The sequence below is a fragment of the Symsagittifera roscoffensis genome, chromosome 6, assembly GCF_963678635.1.
Source record: "Symsagittifera roscoffensis chromosome 6, txSymRosc1.1, whole genome shotgun sequence".
NCBI classification, from domain to species: domain Eukaryota; kingdom Metazoa; phylum Xenacoelomorpha; order Acoela; family Convolutidae; genus Symsagittifera; species Symsagittifera roscoffensis.
Genome location: NC_087067.1, coordinates 61,578,215 through 61,586,999, shown reverse-complemented (window position 1 = coordinate 61,586,999; position 8,785 = coordinate 61,578,215).

Sequence of the window (8,785 nt, the reverse complement as noted above, 5' to 3'; positions counted from 1 at the left end):
TCCTTATACAACAAAATAATTTTGAATGGACCACTGAACATCAAACACGATTTGAAGAAACTAAAAAACTTTTACCAGAACAAATTTCGAACACAATTCCAGATCCAAACCAACCATTCTATGCAATGTGCGATGCTTCAAATTTTGGCATCGGCGCAGCATTATTACAATCACATAGTGGAACAAATAAAATGAATCTCATATCAGCAAATTCACGATGATTCACGCAAGCCGAGCTACGACTCTCTACTCTCATGAGAGAATGTACAGCTATAAAATACACACTCACAGAATACGAATTTCTGATACTTGGATCAAAACAACCAACAATTATATTGACAGATCACAAACTAATTATACTTCTTTTTACGCAGAAATCAAACCATAATCAAAGAGTTTATAGTATTCAGTTTATCTTAATGAAATTCCCAAACTTACTTATAGTTAGGACAGCAGGAAAAAACCTTGCATTACCAGACACATTAAGTAGAAATACTCCACCTGACCTACTTACACGAAAAACTACAGTTGAAATACCACAAAATATCAAATTCTATTTTGCAAAAGATGAAACATCACCCCGATTAGAATGTAAATATGCAGTAAAAACTGACGTTGAGCAATCACAAATAGACAATCTACAACATTTTCCATTCTATTTAGATTGCCAAAATGATCACTATGAAGTTGATTTATTAGGTACATCTACATTTAAACCAATTCCATGCTCACAATGGATAAAAAATAATACTCAACAAAAGAAAATAAAACAACAACCACACAAAAAAGACCTTTTTCCCCTAATTGAAAAAGAAAGTTTGACTAATAAAATAAACTTATCAGGACCACAACCAAACGATTAAAAATACACAATAAATCAAATTTTTAACCGCCACGACCCACTTGACACAATTCCCCTGTCACAACTAGAAATTGATAATAATTTTCTCCCACCAAAAGAAAAAATTACACTTGAAATTTTAAAACAAAACCAAAAATTTGACCCAGTGATAAGACAACTTGAATCAGGGCACAAATATAAAACAAAACCAGCAAAAGCTGATAACACAATTTTAGGAAACAAAACACTCCTCCGATACTTCCGAAAATTCAATAAGACAACAATAAATGAAAATACAGATCTTCTAGAATATCACTTAGATGATTCTGAAGTCCCCTGTTTCCCCTTAAAAATGATGTTGATAGCATTCAAGATCTCCCATACACAAAATACCAAAGGACATTCAGGATCAGAAAAGACATACTCAAACTATACACAAAATTTTTATTTTCCAAACGCCCCAATTTGGATGAAAGTATTATGCAACGATTGTATAATATGTCAATTAACAAGCCTTATCCAAATCAAAAGCAAATAGCACAGAAACAAGATTTTAAAGGACAATGTCTATATTTCAACCATAGAATTTCATTGGACACAAAAGGACCAATTTCACCATCCTCTGAAGGAAATTCCTATATTATGGTCATTGTTGATGCATTCACACACTACGTAGCACTCAACCCAGCACCACACTGTAATGCCTTTTATGACTACACAACACTTTACGAACACTGCATAGCTAAATTCGGACTACCCGAAATCCTAGTCACAGACAACGGTACAGAATTTATAAATAACGAAATCAGCACACTATGCCACTTATCTAACATTAAACATAAACCACGTACATCTCATGAACCTTAGACAAACGGTTTAGTCGAAGGTATGAACCGTTCATTACAAGAATATCTTAGATGTATCATTAATGGAAATGATACACGATACACAGAATGGTCAGCAGATGTGAAACTATTTCCCTTATCATTTAATTCACAAATAACGACAACTTTAGGAATGTCACTATTTGAAATGGTTTTTAATCGAAACCAAGAGAACCGATTATGTTCACAGCAAACGCTCACAGCAAACGTAAGCCAAATAAAGATTCAATATGTTATAACCTACCATTACACACATATGATGAAGACCATATTCATCATCCACAAATTCTCAAATTAGCCTCCGGAACACATACCGAATGGAATTTAAATAGAGGTAAAAACACAATGAAATCTACCAAAAAGTAACAAAGAAATTGTTACAAAGGCAAAATATAAACAGCCAAATTAATTCACGTTTTATGCCAGCCACAGAATTAAAAATTGGAACATTTGTCTTAATACCAAATTTTAATACACAAAAAGAAATCTCTAAAAAATTACAACCACTTCGGAAAAAACCATACCAAATAACTGCCAAACCTACTGAAGTAACATACAAACTCACAGATTTAACTAAGAAAGAAATTGTTCAACATCGTAACAAATTATTACCTTATCACCCGAAAGACTACGCATTACGCGAATTAACTCAATTGTATTCTTTTACAGGTTTAAAAAATGTTCAAATCAATACACAAATAGAACAAAATACAACCGTACATGACGACATTCATCATGAACAAAATCAACAACAAAACGCAACCCATCAAAACACAAAAGAACCAAAATTATCTCAAAAAGAAAGAAAAAATAGAAAAATGATTGAAAAAATCTTACTACCAGAACAAAAAGAAAAATCAGTACATAGAGAATCATCACGACTTAGAAATCAACCACGTAAAAATTACAAAACATTCATCCTGCAATCTAAAATATTAAAGAAGTTGAATTTCAAAAACAACTTTAATTTTCAAATCAAAAATTTATTCAGCTTTCATTCATTTTGAACTTTCACATTTTCAAGATAACATGCTGAAACACACGCAATAATTCTACTTCAAATTCAGCCAATAAGGTTCACTCAAATCCATCACCATCAAATATCTCTAACACAAACTTATTAGCCGACAGATATTAACCTCCAGGCATATCTATAAATATAACTTTATAACCTCCAGGTTAAAAACAAGCAACTTGCTAAAACTTGACAACAAATAAACACCACCATAATATTACAACCCTCCCTTATCAAATAATGCAAAGATCAACTATATTTTCCCAACTCAGACCCCGCAAACCCTCCAACCAAAAATGGCAAATTGGCCTGAACTAAAAAAAAAGGACCATGATCATTTGGCCTAAATTACAAAAATTTCAAAAATACCCCAGATTACCCAACAAATAAAAACAAAGCAGAGAAGACCTCCCGAGCACCATAAAAATAGCCTCCAAAAGTTTTTCACAAAACTCAACACACTTGTCAAAAAATGAATAAATAATCCGACAACACTTGAATTCCGCCCCAGAAGTTCAAAAAATTTTCGACGAAAGAATCATTTCTTAAATGCTTCTTTCTTTAACAGTCCATACTCTCAAACATATAATCATAAATCTTTTTATAAAGTTTTTTATTCTATTTAAACTTTTGCTAATATTTTTTTGAAACTTTCGAAGCCCTAATAATCCTTTTGATAATTTGTTGCAATAATTTTTGAAGTTTCTACTCCCTATTTGAAATTTACCTACAACTTTCCCAAATCAACGACCACATTCACAGGTACGATAATTCAAAATGTATTTAAATGATTCGAACAATTTTTAGTAGAACATATCTTTTTACTGTTCGTAATTTTCATCACATATTTATCATCCCTAATCATGACAATGTGCAAATGTGTAAAAAAAGGCAATAGTCACATTCGCCTTAGCAACAATCCTTTTAATTCTTTTTATCGAAGAATATTACAACAAACAAACCTTCCCAATAAAAAATAAATTAATCAGACACATTTCCAAAATTGCTAGCCACCAAAACAGTCCCCACCAACATCTTCCCAAGAAAAGCCAATAATACCTACAACTACCCAAAACCCCCAAACATCAACACGCATTTCTTTTCAAGATAACCCGAATACATTTGAAGAACGACACGCCCGCTTATCCGAACCACTAGAACCAGTACATCGACAAGCACCTCTAAGTGAACCAACATATAATTTGTACCCCACCTTACAACAAGACTTAAATCGGACAAGACAGTCAAAAACAAAATACACTTGAGGTCAATAGACAAATTATACACCCAAGACGAAACAGAAACTTTCAAACTCCCAGAGTTCATTTTAGCATACCTCAATCACCAACACCATCAAGCTCAGAACTCTCTAGTAATACATTACCAGACACTCCTACGCTTACTTCACAACAAAGCACATCAAATATTACGTCAGACTATCTAGGTCCAACACCAACATCCGAACAAATCCGTGGAAATCCTTTTAACCAAGCCCCCCCCCCCCACCCCAACACCACCGAACGACTACCATGTTGGACAACACAACCATATTCACAAGGAAAACCAATATTGGTAAATGAACTAATATATATTTCTTAGATGATTCTAAAGTCCCCTGTCTCCCCTTAAAAATGATGTTGATAGCATTCAAGATCTCCCATACACAAAATACCAAAGGACAATCAGGATCAGAAAAGACATACTCAAACTATACACAAAATTTTTATTTTCCAAACGCCCCAATTTGGATGAAAGTATTATGCAACGATTGTATAATATGTCGATTAACAAGCCTTATCCAAATCAAAAGCAAATAGCACAGAAATAAGATTTTAAAGGACAAAGTCTATATTTCAACCATAGAATTTCATTGGACACAAAAGGAACAATTTCACCATCCTCTGAAGGAAATTCCTATATCATGGTCATTGTTGATGCATTCACGCACTACGTAGCACTCAACCCAGTACCACACTGTAATGCCTTTTATGCTTACACAACACATTACGAACACTGCATAGCTAAATTCGGACTAACCGAAATCCTAGTCACAGACAACGGTACAGAATTTATAAATAACGAAATCAGCACACTATGCCACTTATATAACATTAAACATAAACCACGTACATCTCATGAACCTTGGACAAACGGTTTAGTCGAAGGTATGAACCGTTCATTACAAGAATATCTTAGATGTATCATTAATGGAAATGATACACGATACACAAAATGGTCAGCAGATGTGAAACTATTTCCCTTATCATATAATTCACAAATAACGACAACTTTAGGAATGTCACCATTTGAAATGGTTTTTAATCGAAACCAAGAGAACCGATTATGTTCACAGCAAACGCTCACAGCAAACGTAAGCCAAATAAAGATTCAATATGTTATAACCTACCATTACACACATATGATGAAGACTATTTTCATCATCCACAAATTCTCAAATTAGCCTCCGGAACACATACCGAATGGAATTTAAATAGAGATAAAAACACAATGAAATCTACCAAAAAGTAACAAAGAAATTGTTACAAAGGCAAAATATAAACAGCTAAATTATGTTTTATGCCAGCCACAGAATTAAAAATTGGAACATTTGTCTTAATACCAAATTTTAATACACAAAAAGAAATCTCTAAAAAATTACAACCACTTCGGAAAGAACCATACCATATAATTGCCAAACCTACTGAAGTAACATACAAACTCACAGATTTAACTAAAAAAGAAATTGTTCAATATCGTAACAATTTATTACCTTATCACCCGAAAGAGTACCCATTACGCGAATTAACTCAATTGTATTCTTTTACAGGTTTAAAAACTGTTCAAAACAATACACAAATAGAACAAAATACAACCGTACATGACGACATTCATCATGAACAAAATCAACAACAAAACGCAACCAATCAAAACACAAGAGACCCAAAATTATCTCGAAAAGAAAGAAAAAATAGAAAAATGATTGAAAAAATCTTACTACAAGAGCAAAAAGAAAAATCAGAACATAGAGAATCATCACGACTTAGAAATCAACCACGTAAAAAATACAAAACATTCATCCTGCAATCTAAAATATTAAAGAAAGTTGAATTTCAAAAACAACTTTAATTTTCAAATCAATAATTTATTCAGCTTTCATTCATTTTGAACTTTCACATTTTCAAGATAACATGCTGAAACACACGCAATAATTCTACTTCAAATTCAGCCAATAAAATTCACTCAAATCCATCACCTTCAAATATCTCTAACACAAAATTATACCCGACAGATATTAATCTCCAGGCATATCTATAACTATAACTTTATAACCTCCAGGTCAAAAATAAGCAATTTGCTAAAACTTGACAACAAATAAGCACCACCATAATATTACAACCCTCCCCTATCAAACAGTGCAAAGATCAACAATATTTTCCCAATTTCCCAACTCAGACCCCAAAAACCCTCCAACCAAAAATGGCAAATTGGTTTAAACCAAAAAAAAGGACCATGATCATTTGGCCTAAAGTACAAAAATTTCAAAAATACCCCAGATTACCCAACAAATAAAAACAAAGCAAAGAAGACCTCCCGAGCACCATAAAATTAGCCTCCAAAATTTTTTCACAACACTCAACCCACTTGTCAAAAAATGAATAAATAATCCGACAACACTTGAATTCCGCCCCAGAAGTTCAAAAAATATTCGACGAAAGAATCATTTCGTAAATGCTTCTTTCTTTAACAGTCCATACTCTCAAACATATAATCATAAATCTTTTTATAAAATTTTTTATTCTATTTAGGCTTTTGCTAATATTTTTTATTGAAACTTTCGACGCCATAATAATCCTTTTGATAATTTGTTGCAATATTTTTTTAAGTTTCTACTCCCTATTTGAAATTTACCTACAACTTTCCCAAATCAATGACCACATTCACAGGTACGATAATTCAAAATCTATTTAAATGATTCGAACAATTTTTAGTAGAACATATCTTTTTACTGTTCGTAATTTTCATCACATTTTTATCATCCCTAATCATGACAATGTGCAAATGTGTAAAAAAAGGCAATAGTCACATTCGCCTTAGCAACAATCCTTTTAATTCTTTTTATCGAAGAATATTACAACAAACAAACCTTCCCACTAAAAAATAAATTAATCAGACACATTTCCAAAATTGCTAACCACCAAAACAGTCCCCACCAACATCTTCCCAAGAAAAGCCAATAATACCTACAAATAACCAAAACCCCCAAACATCAAGACGCAATTCTTTTCAAGATAACCCGAATACATTTGAAGAACGACACGCCCGCTTATCCGAACCACTAGAACCAGTACATCGACAAGCACCTCTAAGTGAACCAACATATAATTTGTACCCCAAATTACAACAAGACTTAAATCGGACAAGACATACTAGTCAAAATCAAAATACACTTGAAGTCAATAGACAAATTATACACCCAAGACGAAACAGAAACTTTCGAACTCCCAGAGTTCATTTTAGCATGCCTCAATTACCAACACCAAGCTCAGAACTCTCTAGTAATACATTACCAGACTCCTACGCTTACTTCACAACAAAGCACATCAAATATTCCGTCAGACTATCTAGGTTCAATATCAACATCCGAACAAATCCGTGGAAATCCTTTTAACCCCCCCCCCCCCAACACCACCGAACGACTACCATATTGGACAACACAACCATATTCACAAGGAGACCCAAATTTGGTAAATGAACTAATAGATATTTCTTGAGATACAACATTATCATCCCTACCTGAAACATAATCACTTCTATCGACACCATCAATAAGGGAAAAATCACCAACATTTTCAAGATAACATGCTGAAACACACGCAATAATTCTACTTCAAATTCAGCCAATAAAATTCACTCAAATCCATCACCTTCAAATATCTCTAACACAAAATTATACCCGACAGATATTAATCTCCAGGCATATCTATAACTATAACTTTATAACCTCCAGGTCAAAAATAAGCAATTTGCTAAAACTTGACAACAAATAAGCACCACCATAATATTACAACCCTCCCCTATCAAATAGTGCAAAGATCAACAATATTTTCCCAATTTCCCAACTCAGACCCCAAAAACCCTCCAACCAAAAATGGCAAATTGGTTTAAACCAAAAAAAAGGACCATGATCATTTGGCCTAAAGTACAAAAATTTCAAAAATACCCCAGATTACCCAACAAATAAAAACAAAGCAAAGAAGACCTCCCGAGCACCATAAAATTAGCCTCCAAAATTTTTTCACAACACTCAACCCACTTGTCAAAAAATGAATAAATAATCCGACAACACTTGAATTCCGCCCCAGAAGTTCAAAAAATATTCGACGAAAGAATCATTTCGTAAATGCTTCTTTCTTTAACAGTCCATACTCTCAAACATATAATCATAAATCTTTTTATAAAATTTTTTATTCTATTTAGGCTTTTGCTAATATTTTTTATTGAAACTTTCGACGCCATAATAATCCTTTTGATAATTTGTTGCAATATTTTTTTAAGTTTCTACTCCCTATTTGAAATTTACCTACAACTTTCCCAAATCAATGACCACATTCACAGGTACGATAATTCAAAATCTATTTAAATGATTCGAACAATTTTTAGTAGAACATATCTTTTTACTGTTCGTAATTTTCATCACATTTTTATCATCCCTAATCATGACAATGTGCAAATGTGTAAAAAAAGGCAATAGTCACATTCGCCTTAGCAACAATCCTTTTAATTCTTTTTATCGAAGAATATTACAACAAACAAACCTTCCCACTAAAAAATAAATTAATCAGACACATTTCCAAAATTGCTAACCACCAAAACAGTCCCCACCAACATCTTCCCAAGAAAAGCCAATAATACCTACAAATAACCAAAACCCCCAAACATCAAGACGCAATTCTTTTCAAGATAACCCGAATACATTTGAAGAACGACACGCCCGCTTATCCGAACCACTAGAACCAGTACATCGACAAGCACCTCTAAGTGAAC